Source organism: Mandrillus leucophaeus, unplaced genomic scaffold, assembly GCF_000951045.1.
Source record: "Mandrillus leucophaeus isolate KB7577 unplaced genomic scaffold, Mleu.le_1.0 Scaffold27, whole genome shotgun sequence".
NCBI classification, from domain to species: domain Eukaryota; kingdom Metazoa; phylum Chordata; class Mammalia; order Primates; family Cercopithecidae; genus Mandrillus; species Mandrillus leucophaeus.
The window spans coordinates 6,487,659-6,509,155 of record NW_012102809.1 but is presented as its reverse complement, the minus strand read 5'-3'; positions in this window follow the sequence as shown (position 1 = coordinate 6,509,155).

Sequence of the window (21,497 nt, the reverse complement as noted above, 5' to 3'; positions counted from 1 at the left end):
AGAAGAAACATGGTTGGCGGTGAGGCCCACCCTCTCTGCCCGGGTTTCCCAGGGGAGGCTCAGGTAGTAGTATGGGGCATTTTAGCTCTACAACTCAACCATTGTGTGAAAATGTTGACTCTCCCATGGAGCTCACTCCTGTCCAAGGTAGAATATCATGAGGAAAGGCCACCAACCCCTCCCTGGGCAGTGGTTCTCACAGTGTAGTAAATATGGGGGCCCCCTAGGAGCTGTGGAAAATCTGGAGTCCACACCTGCTCCTGAGATTCTGGTTCAGTGGGTCTTGGAAAGAGCCCAAGAATCTGCATTTTAACAAGCCACTAGCATCATCTGGTGCAGGTGATCCATGGACCACACTTTAGAAACTGCCTGAAGAAGTGAAGAAGCATATTTGGCCAAATACACTGACATCTTAAGACTTTCTCTTTATGAGCATCCATTTTCTACTGAGATCCTCATGGAATAAAAACTCCTTTGTCCTGATTTCTGTCCGTGCCTAAATAGTATTATAATAAATGTAGCTATTACTTTGAAATTCAACCAGATGACAGTATACAGGACCTTCTGCCAGTGTAGACACCCCCGGGACACTTTGTGATCCCAGACTAGCCCCTGCCATGCTTTTTATTTTCTCCATTGCTCTAGGCCTGGATTTTCTGCTCGTGTCTTCAAAGGACCTTCACTGATTCTTTCCGACCAGACTCTTCTCCCTGCAGCACTGCAGAATATGCAGTCTCATTGCTTTCTCCCACCTACCCTGTCTCAAGAAGTGCACAAGACATTTGAGGGTTTCCTTGAAGCTTGACTATAAACAATGAGGAAAGGGACAAGAGGAAAATAAACATGAACAGAGAATTAAAGAGAAGTCTCACAGTCTTATGCAAAAGTTACTCCCAAATTCCAGTTTCCCTTTTAGCAGCTATTGACTCTACAGTAATAATGCCTATTTTATTCCTTCTCTCCATGTTTCTTTTCTTTCTTCTTCCTTCCTTCCTTTCTTTCTCTTCCCTCTCTCTCTTTCTCCCTTGCACAAGCTTGCACTGGGCATAACACATAGTGGTCCTGATGGTAGAATCCACAAACAGTCAACAGTGAGTCAAAGTTCTATAAAACACCAAAGAATGGAGGCTTCCAGGTGAGATTTCACTAAGAGCTAGTATTAGAAGAGTCTGGGAGAAGAGTTGATTGAGCAAATTGTGGGGAAAATGAATTTCCAACAGCAGAGAGAACCGCCACATACAAACCACAGACAAATCAAACATATCACATTCTGGGAACCCAGTAGTTCAGCAGAGTTGGAACACAGAGTACATTGGAAAATCCTGGAAATTACACTGGAATGGTAGGCGTGGTCAGCTCCCGAAGGGCCACCTGGACTCCAGTAATGAGTGGGGATTTAGATGATAAACCATATGGCTTTTCATAGCCTATGCAGTTGGCACTTTTATAAATCTAATAATTTAAGGTCCATGCAAATGAGGGAGGAGGCAGGGTTAGTAATAACCATACCAGCATAGGAGGCATAAACCTTGGCTGTCTTGGGGCAAACCAGATGACCACTCTATCCATAGGGTGTTAAGCCTTGGGTAATCAGGTTCCTTGATTCATATCTTCCTCCTCTTGGTGAGAAAGCCTTCATGTTAAGGATTTCATCCACTTTAGCAGCTAAATACCATCAGGAAAAATACTTCAGGGAAAATCCCTGAAGCGCCGTCTTCGAGTTCTTTTTTCTTCACAAGGAAAGGCTCTCCTAGGCATTTTCTTGATTTAAAAGATAATAGCTTCTTGAATAGACGGTTGGAATGTTTCAATATATGATTGATGATACTGACCACTATGTGACTTCCTTAATCCTTATTTTTAAAATTCTTCAATAGTGAACAAGAGAGCTTGAGTCCCTACGTGATTTTAAAGATGCAAGGTATGTGACTTCTTAAATATGAAGAATGCCTTATATGTTTTTGAAAATTGGCTGCATTTTATATTAAAACAGCATTCTTCAATAGACTGCATTATCTTGGGAATCTAATAGTATTCACCCAATGCTATCAATATCATCATGACAGTCTGACTCCTAAATTAATTTAAGGAGCCAGTAAGAGGGATGGGTTAGTTCTCGGATCTGCTTCCCTTGGCTGGTGGGGCTGCAGAAGCTGCCTGCATCCTTCTTGAACTGGAAGGGTGCGTATGACCTTCCAGCTGTCACATGGGCTCAGTCATTTTTCTGCTCATGAACAACAAGAAAAAAAAATCACAAATTAAACAAGTGTTTGGTATCGCTCCAGGGTTTAGAATGAAATATCTTTATCCAAGGACTAACGAGTCTCAGTGGCAGACATATTGTGATGTTATTTCCCTTTCAAAGCTCTTAATCCTTTTTTCCCAGTGAGGCAGATGTGTACTAAATGAACATTAGCCAGGTCCCACTCAGGGCCACGTCAACGAGGAGTTCAGCTCTGGTAATGAGAAAACACAACCTCCTCTGGATTTCTCTACAAAGGTCACTTTGTCCTGCTCTGACAAATCATTTTCATGCGGCTAATAATAAGAAGTGCTCTAGAACCATGATTCACAAACTGGAGATTGTATTAGCTTGTGTTCACTAGTCCTGTGGGGGGACCTGAGATTCAATATTTCTTGAACTCCCGACCTCAGGCAATCCACCAGCCTCAGCGTCTCAAAATGCTGGGATTACAGGCATGAGCCACCACACCCGGCCGTGAGATTCGGTATTTCTAAGAAGCTTCTGGATTATGCCGATGCTGCAGATCCACAGACCACATTTTGAGTCCCAAGGGTCTCGAATATATTCAGAAACAAACTCATCAGTGTTTCTGAGATTTTTCAGTGGTAACAGAGACATCAGTCCAGAAAGATGAAGATGTTGAATCAGTCCAGAATATCTAAGATGAGTGGTTCTTTCCCTGCATGCAGTGTCTCTTAGAACCAGATGCGGTTTACGAATCATCACAATTTCTTACACAATTGTTTGGACAAACCTTACTTTGGATCCTCAGGTAACACAGGGCTTGATCTCTGGTGTTACTGTTGCTCATATTCTGTATGCCTTTCCCATTCCATGGTGCCCATTCTCCTTTCCCTTTCCCATCCCTCCCCTCAAGCTGACTTTCCACCTTCATCTACATCGAGTACTTCTCAATCCTGTTCCTCAATTCCCTTGCCCCTAAAAAAATTCTTTCAGGAGAAAACTCTGACCAATTCATCTTCATATGCACAATCACAGCTTAATGAGGTGTCAGCCGAAGCTAAAAGGATGGCTGTCTAGAGGCAGAATTCCAAATACCAGCCAGGGGCAGGAAAATAACACAGAAGCATTAAGGTCTTTCCAGCAGTGGTCTGGATCCACCCCAGTGTACTTGAGTCTACACGCAGACCCCACTATGGCCTTGGTTTTCTCAGCCCCACCCCAGACAGAGCCTCTGTCTCCAGAGTGGTCCTAGACCCTGACTTAGGGCCACCACAGTCTACACAGGCCCCTGACCAACACCTCAGAATTGGTTTTATGCAGGCATCTGATACCCTGTTGGGTATTGCATTCCTGTTATTTAATTCAAATTATCTAAATGGGAAGTTCTAATCTCAAATTTATTCATTCATATTTACAGAGGCAATGGAGCTAGAAAACCCCCTAAGCGAAATCTTCTAACCGCTTTAGAACATCAGATTCTGCTACAGCAGAAGGCAGGAGAGCCCTCTATGTATTCCTCATTGTCAGGTGCATTACTTGTGTCAAATGTTGGCAAGTGAGGAGAGACAGGAATAGATGGCAGACCTTGGTTTCCTCACCTCCCTCCTCTCTCTGTGTCCTCAAGAGCACCGCTACCTACTAGCTCAACAGAAAAATACAATGGTTCTTGCATCACCTGGGATTAATTTCTGAGGTTTAACCTCTGGGCCTGGGTCACTGGGACCATGCTAGGAAAAGTCATTGCTATAGGTTGCTCAATCTGTCCATCATGTCATTTATGAGGTAAAGAAAATATTGAATTAAGATACCAGGACTATGAATCCAGATGCCCAGCCGGTGAAAAGACCAGTAATGAGAAAACAGAGCTGACCTCTTCCAGCAAAGCTAGAAAGTGGCAGGGGAATGTAAGAAGCAGCTGCTCAATTTTGGCAGCTGCAGTGAAGGACAATGTTATGGAATGTCAAAAAGTGGTATATTTCATTGCAGCTCCTCCACTGGCCTTTAATGATTCAGGAGCAGAGCCATCTTTAATGACACTTGGCTTGCTGTCTGGTTTAAAGACAAATAAAATGTCCTCATTCCATCAGTCCTTCCAGAGAAGGAAAATTCAAAAAACTGGAGAGAAAAGGATCATGGTCAAAATCTGTGCTTCTCATGCACCACTTGTATACTGGTTTGTTACTTGTGAGGACCTGGGACACACTCCTCTCCTCCACCTTTACCTGTGAAATGATTTTCTACTTTGCTTTGAGAACCTCCACTGAGATATTTTCAGATCCCATTTCTCCCTTGGTATCTAAATACTCCAAATAATGTGGATCATAATTTGAGGATATTTTAGTAAGTCAAAACTGAGAGAATTTTTACAACCACTAGCCCCATCTGGGAACTTGTTAATTCAACCATGAACAAACTTCATCATCAATTGTGGCATATTCACTTAAATGAGCTCTGTCCTTAAAAGTGTCCTCATCACAAAAGTCATTAAATGCAGTGTATGAAAATATTTTCTCCTAGTACAGCTCTGTGTACATAGCACGACTAAAGAGGAGGATGTGATGATTATTGTATTTGATCAAAGTGAATCAACTAATATTGTTAAATAAGTCAACACAAACTTTGCACCTTATAACTTTTCCTGAGGGTTTGCCAGACCTAGGTTCAACAGAAAAATCTCAAACTTTCTTTAATTGACAGCATTTCTGTTATTACAACACTGTATATCATGTGTCATGAACAAAGGATTATATTATACAAAATCCATAATTTTCCCCCAAGATGCTGAGATTTTCAGGCACTTGGCTTGTCAATATCAATTCCGAGGTGCATCACATATACTTTATCACATTTGACTAATAAAGTACTTGAGTTTTTAAATAATTTGCCTTTTATTTTGGCCACATGAGGCTAAAGCAAATTCAAGATTACTCCTAATATGCCATCACTGTCTTTCACATTCCTTCTGAATTGTCTTGAGAGAGAGAGAAGGAGAGGAAGGTGATCATGAAGAAATGACAACTGAGTCAATACCGTGCATAATCAATGAGAAACAACCATTGTAAATGCCATCAATTGCGTTTAAATGGGCTCCTGTAACCACCTGTTTCATTCATGAGGGGATCTCTCACAGTGTTCCCAGCTGGTATACCCCAAAGGCAAGCCAGCTGTGGAGCTGTTCTTATAGCCCACCCACTCTGAGGAAAAGTTAGACCACGCGCCATGAAAGCCACTTACCCCAGCTGAGCAGATGAAGGGTGAGACATCCACCAGGAAGTCGGACAGTGATCCACATAATTGCTGGCTGAAACTACACAATCTTCCCAAACTAACCAGTGTGGATTTTAACTGTAAGAATGCAAACACAAAATAAAATATTTGAGTAAGCTAAACAATTGGTTCTCACCAAAATGAAATTAAAGCCAAAAAGGACAGAACTTCTGATGTATTCCATTTTGAATCCTCAGTGACATTTGACAAGTTTGGGAAGACAAAATCGGATCAGCAAAGGAACAATATGAGAACAAGAAAGAACTCTCAGGAATAAAAAATAAAATAAAAAACAGATGGTAGGATTTTTCCAGCTAGAAAAATTCATAAGAATTAGCTGGAAAACTTCTAAAAACCGTACATTTTGGTAAGTTGTTGAGTTAAGAGATAATTTTAGAGTTCTTTAATCTTCCTGAATCCTCCATAAAAACAAAAAATAGGATCACAAAACCAAAAATCCACAGATAACATCTACAACAAAATGCGAGATGTCATTCCCAAGAACCTCAAACAGGAACAGGTGGGGACAAATACAGACAGCCACAAGATCCATGTGGTATTAGCAACCCTGCAGAAATGAGCAGAGGGAGACAATATGGTGTCTGTCAGCCTTGAGAACAGAAGAACCTCACAATCACCAAGAACTTTACATTAAGGCAAACTGACCTTCAAACAGGAAGTCTGCAGAGAAGTAGCATGGACATGCAAGAACTCAGAGAATATGTTTCCATGAGCCCTTCTTGGAAATCCACAGAAGAACAAGCTACAACCAACCAAAATGACTAGAGAGACCTTGATAATAAATTGGAAGGAATACAGGTAACAGAAGAACATGTTAAATGACACCACAGGATTCAAAGAGAAAAAACAGAATATGGGGAACTCTGGAGAAAAAAAGACCTGAATTCTTCAACAATAACAACAAGCAGAAAAAGGGAGGACAAGCTTATACGTTAAAAAATATATATGAGACATCAAATAATTACAATGCATGGAATTTATTTATATTCTTATTCAAAGGAACTGCTAAAAAATAATGTAAAGATATTTGGGAAATATGAACCCTGGATGTTTAATGAAATGAAGGGATTGTTGTTAGTATTACTTAAGTGTTAGAATGGTATTGTAGTTATGCTTTTTAAGAAAGAGTCTACATCTTTTAGAAATTTATACTGAAATATGATATCTAGTCATTGCTTCAAAATAACCTGGAGTTGGTGGGAGACACGCACAGGGTAGAGATGGTGTGGGATTGGCTTCAGGGTGATGGGTGCTGGGCTGGGTGTTTGGAGCATGGAGATTTATCATATCTTCCCTTAGTTCCGTGTATGTTTGGAATTTTCTATAAAGAGAGCTAAAACAAAACAAAAATAGACAAATTTATAAAAATCAGTAGCAAACTTTATTCCAGAAAGAATCAATTAGGTATACTGAGGAGAAAAAGCGGCAACAAAAAATACATAAAATACCTAGAAATTAACTTTAAAGATGTAAAAAAAAAAAAAAGGAAATCACAAAACTTGACAGAAAAACATAGAAGAGCTTAATCAATAAAGAGACAGCATTTGATGCTCCAAATGGAAAGTCAATATTTGAAGATATTGATCCACAAGTTTATATATATATTTAGTGCAATGTCAATCAACATTTTAACTTTTTTGAACTTGATTAATTAGTTATAAAGTTCACCCATAAAGTAAAAGATAAGAAAATAATGAAGAAATGTTTGAAAATAATTAAGAAGAAAGGGTATTTGCCTTACCAGTTAACAAAATACACTAAAATACTGGCGAGATTAAAACAGTACAATACTATTCTGGCCCAGACAAATCAATCAATATAACATAATAGAGATTTTGGAAACAGCCACGGGTGTTTATAAGAAGTTATTATAGGGTAAAATGGCATTTCAAATCAATGGGGAAAACATGGATTATCCAAGAAGCACTGCTGGGACAACTGAATCTCTATTTTAAAAAGAATGAATGTTTGATTCAAACTTTGTGAAAACAGTTGCCAGACTGATCAAAAACGTAAAAATTGAAACTATCACTATATAAGAAATATGAGGAATTATTTTTTATCATTTAAAAAGAAAGCATTCTTATCAAGATGTTCTACAGCTGTAGAGAGGGATAAAGATCACAGTGTTCTGAAATGGAAAGAACTCCAAAATATACTATTAAATGAAAAACACCAAGGTACAGAATGTGTGTATAGTCTTCTACCTTTTGTGTATATAAAAGGGGAAAAAATAGACACCTCTTTTTATGTTTGTGTCTGTACACAAAAGTAAACTCTGGAAAGTACATAAGTCACTAACAATAGTGGTACCTGTCACCATTGATTGAGGGGGCACTGGATGGATGGGCACAGAGGTAGGAATGAGATTTTCCATTCCAAAACTCTTGTGTTCTTTTTTCAATTTTTTAATTAAGTGAATGTACTGCTCATTTTAAAAGTTAGAGAAGTAAATTTGAGTTTAAAAATTAAAACATTTGGCCAGGCATGGTGGCTCATGCCTGTAATCTCAGCACTTTGGGAAGCCAAGGTGGGCGGATCGCGAGGTCAGGAGATCGAGACCATCCTGGGTAACACGGTGAAACCCCATCTCTACTAAAAATACAGAAAATTAGCCGGGCATGGTGGCGGGCGCCTGTAGTCCCAGCTACTCGGGAGGCTGAGGCAGGAGAATGGGGTGAGCCCAGGAGGCGGAGCTTGCAGTGAGCCAAGATAGCGCCACTGCACCCTAGTCTTGGTGACAGAGTGAGACTTTGTCTCAAAATAAATAAATTAATTAATTAATTAAAGCATTTTCCCTATAACAGATATTATAAGCAAATTAAATTGAATAGACAAATGAGAGAACAGGGAAATGTTTATCACCTGGATGACAGAGTTAAACTCCTTACTATACATAAAGCTGTTTAAACTAAAGAGAGGAAAAAATAAAACATCAGAATAGAAAAGCAAGAAATACATGTAAATGAATAATTTACTCCCCATCCCATAAAAAGCAACCTCCAATATGCTTAAAGCCTTAGAGAAATTCAAAGTCAAATAATACATATTTTGCCTTTCAAATCAGCAATATCAGTAATACCTAACGTTGGTGAGAATGCAAGCAAAATGGAACTTCACATAGGTGGTAGTGGTGATATAAATTGGTATTATCTGCTCTGACAACCTATGACCCCACCATCTCTGCTAAGCTGCTTCTGCTAAGTTAGTAATGACTCCCACATCACTAATTCGGGACCACTTTTCAGCATGTGTCCTTCTTGCCACACCTTCCTTGCTTTGGCTTATATGACCCCATAGTTCCATTCATTTGTGTGTTAAAAATGTATGTTCCTGAAATTGTGCTAAGCCTTAGAGGTAAAATAGTGAGTAAAAACAAACCTGGTCCGTAACCACAGGGAGCTTGCAAATCTACAGGTTTTCCCTCTCTCTGGCTTCTCTTTCCCAGCCTCCCTCATTTGTCTCCACCCAGCCTTTAAGTCCTGGAGCTCCCCCCAGGCCCAGCCCCCTTCTCATTTAGTCTCTCCATGAGAGGGGATCACTACCTTAGCCTGCCCCACCAATTTGCATCTAATACACCACTGAGCTGTACTCCAGAGTGGGATGTATTCACTCGGCTATTCCACAGGTGCTGCCGATTCAAGAGTCAAAGTGAATTCGTGGTGTCGCTGCCTCCCCCAACAAGATTCCCCATCATTCCCTCGCTCAGCAAACAAATCCCTCTTTAGTCCACCATGCCTGCCAGAATCCTCCAAGTCATTCTCCACACCTTTCTCTTCCCTACACTCATGACCAGCCAACAGTCAGGTGGTTTCTATTCCATCTTTTAAATATATCTTGAATCCATCCACTTCTCTCCACCTCCACCACCACCTCCCTGGTCTAAGCTACCATCATTCTCTACAATGGAAATGGCAATGGCTCTGTGTTGTTCTTCAAACTTGTTCTTGGTCCCTTTCCATCCATTCGTCACACTGCAGCCACCACGGTCTTTCTGAATGCAAATGTGGTCATATCACTTCTCTGATTAAAGTCTTCTCAGTGCTTCCTATTGCCCTTAGGATCAAGTCCACAGTAACCAGGACCTGCACTAGTTGGCCCCTCTCTGCCTTAGTGGTTTCCTGTGAAACTCCTCTGCTTGGCAGTGATTAGAGGGATGTGGTAGATCTGTGTGCACAGACATGGAACGATATCCATGCTGTATTATTATGTTGTAAAAGCGGGTTACAGGGTGATCTCATTTTAAGTATACAGATATCTTTTAAAATTTATATATATATAAATATATATATGGAATGAGGGCTATATATACACACATATATATAATGGAATACTGGAGGCTCTCATTCAATATATGTATTATATATATGGAATATATTATATATATATGGAATAGTGTTTTATTTGTAGACTGTGATCATGTAGGGGAGAAGTCAACTTTCTCTATTTTATACTTTGCCTTTAGATTATACAATACACATGTATGAGTTTAAAATAAAAACACAAAAACATTTGATTCCATTTAAAAATTTCTTTGGGAATGATGCATTTTTATAGTACTAGCGCTTCTAAGTTGTGATTTTATAGTTAATTCTGCTTTATTTCTTAGTTGACCTAAGTAAGGATGCACCAATAGGTAAAGAAGCATGATTGATAGGCACATCCAGGGCTTCAGTGCACATAAGTAAGAAGGATGCTACCAGCATGCTGCTTAGCACATCCCAACTCTCATTTCAGAATCAAAGGTAGACAGAATGATTATCAAATGAAATCAGCAATAATATTATTCATAGTAATAAGTGTATGTTGAAAATCAATAAATCTGCATGTTGTAATTTTTGTATGAAATAAATTTCGTTTGTGTTCATTATTTAACAGCATATACTTTCTAACTGGTTAACATTACTTTTGGAGTGACAGTCTGGAAGCATCAAGTCCCTTTCTATAAGTTCAATCATTTTTTTGAAATTGGATAAGCCATATTTTCTTTGTAGAAGGACAAGTTTTGAGACTTCCAAAAGGGCTGATTCATTACTCACACGCTTATAAAATATATTTTATGAATACCATAAAAATTGTAATGTTATTTGCTCTACTTCTCTACAACATTTTGTGGGGATTCATAAAGATTCAGAAATATGCATGGCAATGTGTGGTGCATGAGAACACCAGCCCTCATGTGTACAGAAGCAGGAGAGAGGAAAAGGCTCAGAACTGCTGCTGGTCCCACAAACGGAGGTCAGAGCCATACATTTGGCATCGCACACAGCCTTATTCCCAGCTCCACTGTTGGGTTCTCCAGCTCCCTGTCCTCCATCAGAATGTAGTTGTAATGCCAACATTGCTAGACCAAAGCTCTTACTTCAAAGCTCCTCAAATCAAAGACATATGAGATGACTACGGACATAGGGGAGTTGTGTCCTCGACCCAACCTTTATCAGGAATCTGCTGATAGAGCAGCTCCCTATAGATACACTGGAAAATGCTCCATGGCTGTTTCCTGTTCCAATCTGCTATCACTATCACTTGTCACCTGTCTGAATATCTGCAGTGATGACAATGAGTGTCTTGATTGGAAATTACCACAAATACTAAGTAATGCGACTCCAGAGTTTAGGAAGGGCACAGTGTCATTTTTAAAAGTCTCTGCCTGCTAGTATTAAAAAGAAGTTCATGAAATAAACTTAACACATTAAGCACTGTGTTTTCTCACAGCTGTATCACTTCTCAGCTAGAATTCCATTCCATCTGAAAATGTCGCGGGCAATTGCTTTGCTACCAACACAATCTATTTTCCATCTCCTCCAGCTACTTATGGCTCCTGAGAGAGAATGGCATGGGAGAAGATATGTTGTGGTTTTTATTTCCATGTTTGTTGTTTAAAAAAAAAAAAAGAGGCCATTTCAAATGGTAATGGTCGGGGCAGGGGAGATCTGTTCGTTTGTTGGGGATTTGCTTATTTATTGGTTGCTATTTTACTCTTTCTCTTAGCTCCTCTTTGACACACAAGGTTTGCGTGTACTGGAGTCAGCGCTCTGAGGTTGTGCCCGCTCTGTGGGGTGCGTGGACCCCAATCAGCAGTACTCTGAACACAAACGCAAATGAGTGTCCTCCAGATTTAGGATTTGATCTGCACCAGAACCATTCTAGATTCCGTTTTTCTCTTCCTTGTTCTTCACTCCCTTGCCTGGCTCCACTCTTTGATGATAATCTCTGAATGTTCTCAAGTATTTTGGTCATTGACATGGGCTGGGAGTTAGCAGGTGGCTCCTGGGAGTCATGGTAGCATAGACGTAGTTGAGGGGACACCATGCCATGTGTCTCAGCCCCCCACTCTGCAATGGATCTACCCCTAGGGTTTTATGCACCCCAACCAGCTTGACCCCACGCATCCCCCAAGTGGTCTTTGTTGGCAAGATATCCAGTCTCCTCATGGGTGGATGGATAAAAATCCCAATCCTGAACCTCTTCCACATTTCCTTACCTCTAAAATACATTAGGCTCACCCAGGACTGAAATGTAAAACCTACACCCTCAGCCCCCAGAGGTGTTCATAACAGGGCCCAAAACACACACCGTTCCCTCTACCCCAGGCTACTTCCAGTTTGTGTTGGCTGTATGGACTCGTATAAGCCCAGGGTTGCCATAAGTGAGCCTAGAATACCTAGAACCAGCCCAGAGTATGGGGGTGTGGTTAAGGATATTGGTCATCACTGTGTACTTCCCCTCTCGTCTCTGGGGCCGTGGCAATACAGAACGGCTTGTCTCCTTACACTTCGGAGGATAGGATAAAACACAACCTTCACATACCTCCCACCTGTGCTGCCCACCTGGCTCATTCAGATCCTGATCAGTGTAGATGGCTCAGCAACAGCCCCTTGGCCTTTCTATCTCAAGGGCACAGGGAAGGAGCTGTTACATGGTTTTAAAAATGTGTGGCCACTGCATTTCCCAGTCCTCAGTTTCTCCATCTGAGAAATAAAACAGGGAAATTAGAATAAATGGTCTTTTACGTCATTCCAGCACCAACGTTATAGACCAGATCTGGGTGGTGACGATGTATGTGATGCGGTTCCATTTCTGGAAACCTCCTGGGTATTGTGCAAACTGATCAAACCAGCTCTTTGCATCTTGAATCCCAGCTCTATTACAACACCGTAACAAGTGAACAATCTCTATTATTAGAATTTTCTGCTACATATCTCTAATGCTAAGTTAACAGATGTTCATACTTTCCAACTTGAAGCATTGCAAAATCTTGATATTGATACTGTCAGAGGGAAAAATAAATTTGGTTTCATTTTTGACAGACCTGAATATAGTCTTTGGAAAATCACTTCTGTCCTCTCTCTCTCTGTCTTATCAGAACATTATATTCTACCATTCCGGAAAACAGTTTACCACAAATAAGTTAACCTGTACTTCTGTCGGTGATACAAAGAGAATATTCTGGCACTCTGGACTTACATTTTTAAGACGACATTTTGTTAATATTAATTTCCTTAGCAAATGTCAAAAATTATTAAACATTCATTAGAAACTTATGTCGATCCTTTGCTAGAAACTGATCTTAGTAAGTTTATAATCTTCACATTGGAAATACTAAAATATGACCTATCTTTTCCAAATGTGAACAAAGTACAAAAAAAGGAGGAAAACTGCCAGAGGTTACAATGGCCCTGAAGACTCAAGTCAGAGGGGGCACTAGTAAGAAAACTGTAGAAAGGCCTTCATGTTGCCCCATATGTGTGCATTGATCAGAGGCTGAGACGTGCAGCCCCGACATTGACAGCCTCATGACTGCCCAGCTTCACAATCCTATCAAGCCGAGCTGGCTTTAGTTTAAGTATGGTCCCAAATGAGTCAGGCTTTTGTATGCCTGTATCAGTCAGTCATTGGCTACAGCAGACTACCTGACTGGGAGAGTGGGTCTAACCTCCCAATGCCTGTGAGCAAGAGGCTCCTGTTAATAGAGGTGGACTCGCCAAAAAGCTACAGCTGTGTGCTTCCAGTAGACAACATTCACAGCAGCTGTGGATTGCTGCCCAGCGAAGGTGATGTGGCACCTGCCTGGCGAAGGTGATGTGGGCAGGGTGCCAACAGCATCTACTCCATAGCTGTAGCCTAAAACAATCTCTGGTGCTAGGGGAAGAGAGAGATAGTTATCCCCAAAGCCAAATCAAACATTTTGCTCAGGAAAATGGGAGACCCTGAACATTTCCCAATTCGGAATTTTCAGAGGGCTTTTTTTTATGTGTATACAAGGAAAGTAACAAGAAATTGCCATGCTCCAAAGCTACCAAATTTACCCATTGGTTTATTGATTCTGAAAAAATGTATTGAATGCCTAGTATTTGCTAGGCTAGACTCTGGAGCTACATGGATAAAGAAGTGTTGTGCCTGGCCTTAAGTTGCTCACTATGTAGTGATGAGGACAGGCATTTGGACAGATGATAATAGCTGAGTTAGGAGCTGTATAATTAAGGTAGAGACATGGGAACACCTACAAAGAATTGTTGCCTTATTTGGGGTTACTCTGTTTCAGATGCTAGAGATGTATACATACAGGCTATCTCATTTAATTGCCACAATGCCCCTTTTGGATGAGCACTGTTATCCTCTAGAGCATATGAGACAACTGAGGTAGCAAGTCCAAGGTCACACAGCTGGTAAGTGATAGGTTCAATTTTCCAACTCAAGACAGACTGCCATGTCCACGCTTCTGACTACACATCTGCTCTGACATATTATACTGGGAGGGCAGAGAGAAGAAATAGGAAAAGAACCTCCTAATTATTTAACCTATAAACCCCAAATTTGGGGATTTAATTGGGAAGAGAAAATGGGATGATTTATGGGATTGATTACCAAAAACATCATATTTTTCTGCATTCTATGCAATTGGCTTATTTTATGAGCAATCTCATGAACTGTTACACTATGATCTTAAAAAAGAAGAAGAAGAAGGTCATGTGCCAATCGGATACATCTTATCTGCTGAAGCAAGGTAAAACTCTTATGTACATTTTTTTCTAAAATAAGGGATATATATTATCACTGTGACTATCAAAGTGTCTGTAAGTGCAGAATTGTTCATTATTTATATAGCAACATAAATGCATGCAGCAATTTACTATACATAGCACCTGCTGAACAAACAACTCCCTGACTCCCTGCCCCAAAGAGCTGAGAAGAGTTTAACATAGAACAGTACAATGAAGGAAAAACATAATCGAGACAAAGGGAAGGCAGTCTGTGGTCTTTATGGCCAGAAACTTTCCTAGAACAGATATCAGTTTGTGTTTAATGTATTCAATCATGAGACTCTATACATTGTATTTGTGAAACATGGATTCACCTAATCAGATCTATTATTTATATACGCTTGGGGAAACCAATGAAACTATGTTTCGAGATCGTCTCTTTGGGAATCAAAGTTGAAAAAAGTCAGTGGTTCAGGAGAGAGTTGAAGAGTGGATAGCAAAGACAAAATAGGATGTACATATTAATATAGAAGTGGTCATGGTTTAGAAAGAATTTGCCTGAAAGGTTATTGGAGTGCTGTTTGTCTTATAGAAGTATATCTCTGAGTTGGGCAATGGGTCAAAGTAAGATTGACATGCAAAGTCGATAAAGATATACAGATTAAGGACCCTATGCAAATAACTCACTTCTATCTCTGACCACAGATTTAATCCCCCTGGTATATACAAGTCACAAGTGTGGCTTGTGGCTTATGAGGGGAAATGGGTAAAAGTGTGGCTTGAAGGACAGAAGTCATCACTATTTTGGAAAAGTAATTCAGATTAGCTTTTATGATGATGGTGATGATGAATCAGATTAGCTAGTGTTGGTAAGTTGTTTTAAACTAACACCCCCTATGTTATAGATATTCTTTAAAATGGTATGAATGTATTATCAAAATAGTCATTGACCAAGTAATAGAGTAGGTGATCATATAACTTATTTTCTAGGCCAGGACACTTTTGATGGTAAAAGAAGGCACTATTAATAATCACCCTAACACAATATGAGTAAACCATGACTGTTTTAGGTAAACCTGGACATGTGGTTACCCTAAATATTTGTAAGGTGTGTACCAAATGAGGAAATTGGCCAGGCTACCAAGAAAAATCTATGAAACCTGAATCCTCTTTATCCATCTCCAGCCTTCAGAAAAGTCAGTTACCCTCCAGGAAGGAGGATAAATACAAAACTGCACTCCACAGAGCCTATTGGATAGCAGCCAGAATTAGGTTGCAGACAAAACTGAAGAATGAGTTTGTCTTTATCACCTACTGCATTTCTTAACCAGTTGAACTGACTTCAAAGAAGCTTTGAAGAAAAAAGAGGGAACTTTAAGATGTGTGCGAAAACTATAATGTAAAGGGCATATATGGCAATATTTCTGGCTTATTGCTTAGGAAAATATGACCTGGTGAATGTGAGTCAGCATTTATCCACCCAGCAACTCTCTTCACTCTGCAGAAGACGACAATGGACTTATTAAAACGTAGACCAAGGTTTCTCAGCCTTGCTGCTATCGACATTTTGGCCCGGATCATTCTTTATTGTTGGGGAGCTGTCCTGTGCATTGTAGGAGGCTTAGCAGGTCATTGGCTTCTACCCATTCGATGCCAGTAGCACCCTCCCCCCAGTTTTGACAACCAAAAATGTTTCCAGACATTTCCAAGTATTCGCTGAAGGGCAAAATTGTCCTTAGCTGAGAACCACTGGTAGAGACCATGATCCTTTTTGCCATTCCAACCACTACCAACTTAGTCCAGGCCCTGAAGGTCTACAAGTCCCTTGCATCTTTCAGTTAGAAGGGATCTCAGAGGAAATAAATCTTCTCTTCCACATGTTTATTAAAGCATCTGTAACATCCCTGGCAGGCAATCACCTCGATTCTGCTTGACTCTCCAGCATCAGGGATTTCATTTCCTCAGGAGATAAGCTATCCTGTAGTCAGACATTTTAAATATGAGACAGCTCATGAATATCGAACTGAAATCAGCTTCTCTGATTCCCCCTCTCATCCTAACTTTCCAAAGGAAGTGCTATAGAAGGTCTCGCCTCCCTATTCCACCACACAGCCCTTCTAATATTTGGAATCTCCTTTCTTCCCAGAGAAGCTTCTCTATTGCCTTCCACAGTATCTCCCTTAAACAATCCTCCACCTTTTCTCACTGTCTCAGAATCTTCTCAATAATGAAAACAATGATAGCAGTGAAGAATATGATGATGGAGGTGATGACGATGGTGATGGTGATGATAATGATGATGATGATGGTGATGTTGAAGATGATGATGATGATGGTGATGAAGATGATGATGGTGGTGATGTTGGTGATGATGATGGTGGTGATGTTGGTGATGATGATGGTGGTGATGATGGTGATGATGGCAGTGATGATGATGGTGATAATGGTGATGGTGGTAGCGATGATCAGGATGGTAGTGATGGTGGTGATGGTGGTGATGATGGTGATGATGGTGGTGGTGGTGGTGGTGGTGGTGGTTGTGGTAGTGGTGGTGGTGATGTTAGTCACCATTTATTGAGTTTCTTCTATGTGCTATATGCTCTTTATCCATCACAATGCAATCCAATGTACCAAGCATACAAACTACACCAAACAAAACTGGTGAATTAATCTATCTAATAAAGAACTGCCATCAAGTCACCACCTGCTTCATGAATCTACCCTAGCTCTTGGCCATATAGTCTTTTTTCAAGTTTTTCAAGTCCTTCTTGAGTGTCTCCATTTTTGGAAACCAATAGATGGCTTCCACTATTAAACCACTATTCAATGAAAAATAGATTCTCCATTTTTCCCCATTGAGGGGTTCCAATGCTCTATGCCAAGTCTCTTCACTGTCCCCCATCCTCATATACATCCCACCACAGAAAAATAAGCCCAGACACCCTGATCCTTCTGTCCCTGGAATGCCCTCCAACTGCCTCTACACCTACTCAAATCTTCCTCTTCTAAGCCAGGTCGAGGGCCTGCCTAATTTGCCTCCATTTACTCACATTTTCAAGTTTCTCTTTGTGCCAAGCACTGTGCTGTACACTGAGATGTAGGACTTGTAGCTCCCTTCTCAGATAATTTGTGGCAAAGATTTACTCATTGATGAGAGTACCCAGCCTCCCTCCTCCCACTTCCAGTCCACTCAGAACAACTCTGTCTGCCAGTTTGGATACTTCTCCTTCCCCACCTTCCAAAGAGAGTCTTTGCCAGGCTGGCTTCAGGGACTTCGTAATGCAGAATTAAGAGAATGTATAGAGGGAAGGTAAGAGACAACAGAAGACACAAGAATTAAAAAAAAAAAAGAGTTAAGAGATGCAAAAGGGACAAAATAAAAGATGTGTGTTGGGTATCAGTAAAGTTAGGGGTGTTATGTTTGAAAAGCTTTAGAGCAGCCACAGCTATCAGGGGTACTTGGAGAAGATAGAAATAAATTTCTGAAGAGTATTGTTGTAGGTTAGACATTAGATCCCTTTTCATGTTCTTGAGCCTCAAGAAACATTTCTAATTACATATGGTTACTAGACTGTGCTCTTTTGAATGCAACTACATAAGAAGCCTGGGCTATATGATCTTCAGTTTATGTTTATGTTTATGTTATAATTATATTTAACATCTAAACTGAGTTACTGTTGAGAGTAAAAGGGAGAACTATTAATGATTATTCTGGGATAACAGGCATAAACTGGGACTGTGCTGGGCAAACCAGGATGTCCAGTCACCCGATTTGTAATTATAATAAAATGTGGCAAGTAAAGGAATGGATGTGCCCAGGATATCTCTGGGGCTCAGAGAATGAGCGTGTCACTCAGCAGGTGGCAAGAGAGAGGAGAAAAATTCTGGAGAAGAAAAATCTTTCCACTTCTATGGGCCTACAGTATGCTTTCTCTTTTCTAAATTAAACAACCTATGTCACCTGTTAAAAACTACACTATAACCTATCTCATGTTACCTGTTATTTTTTTCTGGAGTGTCGACAAAAAGTAAAAGAAAGGAAAACATCAATCTTTTATAGCATCGGAAGGAAAGAATATCATTCTTTTATATCTCTCACAATGTTGGGTAGTGTGGGAGATTTTCAAAAAAAAGCGCAATAAATACATGTTGCTTGAGCAATTTTGTTCCCCTAAACCAACCAAAATACGCATCCATTTTCCAATTATTTTGTAATGGCCTTTGAGCAAATGCTCAGTAGTGGGGCAATAGTATAATGTCAATACTTTCAGGCAAGCAGGAAAGCATTTCTATTTTTGATTAATGGAGGGGAGAGTGAACTAGAGTCTCATTTACCAGGCTTTGCCAACATCCCAAATCGTCACTTAACCGTCCAACACATTTATACACCTACGCTGCCAAGCGGAGGTAAACACTATTTATCTTCAGCTGTGAAAAAGAAAAATGCTCATTAGGCTCACCGTCACTTTCCTCCCTCCACCCCCAGTGTGCTGCTCCAAACTTAGCTGGCTTGAGTAAAGAATTTCCAACACAGTTCTGTAATCAATGGGGAGGGCCCAAGAGAAAATCCACAATACCCCTTGTTCAGTTACATTCACTGTGATGTGGAAGTGTAGAAAACAGGAAATCCACCCTTAGCAGCTCATGTGAGGCAGCAAATTTCTGGCTGGGGTGGGGAGAACTTTGCTGCAAAATCCCATCTTTGGACCCTCCGGAGTACAGATGGAGTGCTGACAGTTGGGAAAGACCAGTGAAGTGTGCTGTAGTAAATGCCTAGACTTCAGACAGGAACACTGCAGGCAGGGAAGGGAACTAACTTATGGTGACCCAAAATGAGTCTTTTGATTTAGATATCATGTCAATCCTGGCTTCTTCCCAATGAGGACAAGAATGTTCTCTGGTTCTGCCGAATCCGAGATAGAACCTCTGCTGATTGATCGGCTTTGTTATAACATTATTTATGACCTATTGCTTAAGACGTATTTCTGGGATGCAACCAGTTTTCCTGATAGCTGATATTTGTTTATTTACCTCTGCATATATTTATTTAATATGATACAACTTTGGCATTATATTAAAGGAAGAAGGGAAGAAAGGAATGATGTTCGCGTGTGGTCAGGCTGAAAGGGCATTGGCAAAAATTCATTGTATTTCATAGAATGGCAGAAACTTAAGTAAACTACTGGTCAAATCATATCACCCTCACCGTCTCTCCATTTTATTCCTTGAGTTTCCTAAGGTACTCAATAAGACAGATCCTACTTCCCAACACCAATATTATTGAGGAGTTCCACTTTAAAGGAAAATGAAATATAGACATTAATAAAACTACTACTTTTCCATCAAAACCCCACTGTTACCACCACTGAAGATGATTACAAATGGCACCTCAAGGTTAGGCTCAGTTCAGGATAGATTATAACTAGTAACTATCGGTCACAGGCTTTTGGTGCATTTTATCCTGTTTTGTGGTTTAACGTCAAACAATTAGGACAAATGGGGTGCAGGGAGTTAAAGCTCAATAAAGATCCGGGAGTCCAAACAGTGATCTGTCCTTTTACTTTGCTGCTAATTAATATTTAATTGTTGTTTAGAGAGCATGTAAGTGGAAATAGCCGTTTCCTTCCTGTGATCATCCTAGTAATGGTAGTTACTTCTCCAGGAGCAGAAACAAGAATTTCCTTTTAGCTGCTTGCCTGTGAATAAAGCCTCACTTACACACGCCAGCTTCTAAAAGACTATGTAAGACTTTCACTTTAGCTAAGTTACATATCTAAAGAAATAAACATTAGACTCTGAGTAGCTTTTGCTAAGATTTTAGCTAAGTTCCCATAGCTAAAGTTTTCTGCAATTTATAGTTCCTCGTGGTTTCATAATTTAGAGATCAGTTTATGGGGAATATATCCAAATCAATTTATTTATGCACTTATAATTACTGAAATGACTCATCTTTCCAACAATACAGGGAAATACCTGCTTTCCTAGTATTTCCCATTTTTTCCAATAATACTAGGAAATGCCTAGTTTCCTACAAAGATTAAAATTCCCTAAACACTAGAGTTGAATATAAGCTTTATTTTTTAGAATTGCATCATGTTTGTGAGGATCACCGAAAAATATATCATACATTTTTCTCCTTTCTTAAACAGAATATAATGTGTATATACTACTCTCCTCGGTTATCGGAGAGGCTGCCAACACTTACTACAGGTAGTTCCGGGGAGGACTAAAAGGAAGTAAGAGACCCACTGCATTCTAAATTTGAACCCTTTCATGGAAATCACACAGTCCACCTTTGGGATTTATCATACCCCTTCTCATTCGAGTTTATAAAGTCTCTGGAGAGAAAGATATTTACTTCAAATCTCAAATACTGAAACGTCCATCCTCTGCCACACAAGCTCACAAAAAGAATATGCAGAGGAGTCACCAAGGAAAACCACTCTGCTTATTATAATTAGGCAGAAAAGCAAACCCAACCCCCCAGAGGAATCAGGTAGATACAATAAGGTAAATAAGGAAAATGCATGTGTGTGGAGAAAGAGGGAGAGTTGAACCTGTGAGGTACTGGAGAGCACGTTGTCTGTCTAAAGGGGGAAGCTGCTGCTCACCTCCAGCTCACTGGGGCCAAACAAGGTTGCGGGTCCCCTTGCTGCCAGTTTCTCTGACTTTACGAGAGCAGCTAGGAGTATAGATCTTTATGTGACAAGTCCTTGCTATTTAAATACTATGCAGAATAAACAAAAGCTGTCTCAGCTCAAAGGTGAACTGGGGGCCGTATTTTGTCAACATCTAGTGAAAGGCATTGGACTCAGGCTCTTATGTAAACATCACTGAATTCTTGTGAGTGAAACTGATCAATTGAGTGACACCACGTGCAAGTCCCAAAACTTTCATTTGATGCACCTGGACCAAAATTTATATTAGAAATATCTGTATCAATCCCAATCAGTCCTGTGGGTCCAGCCTCCTAATATCTCAGGAATCCATCTACTTCTTTCCATTTCCACAGCTAC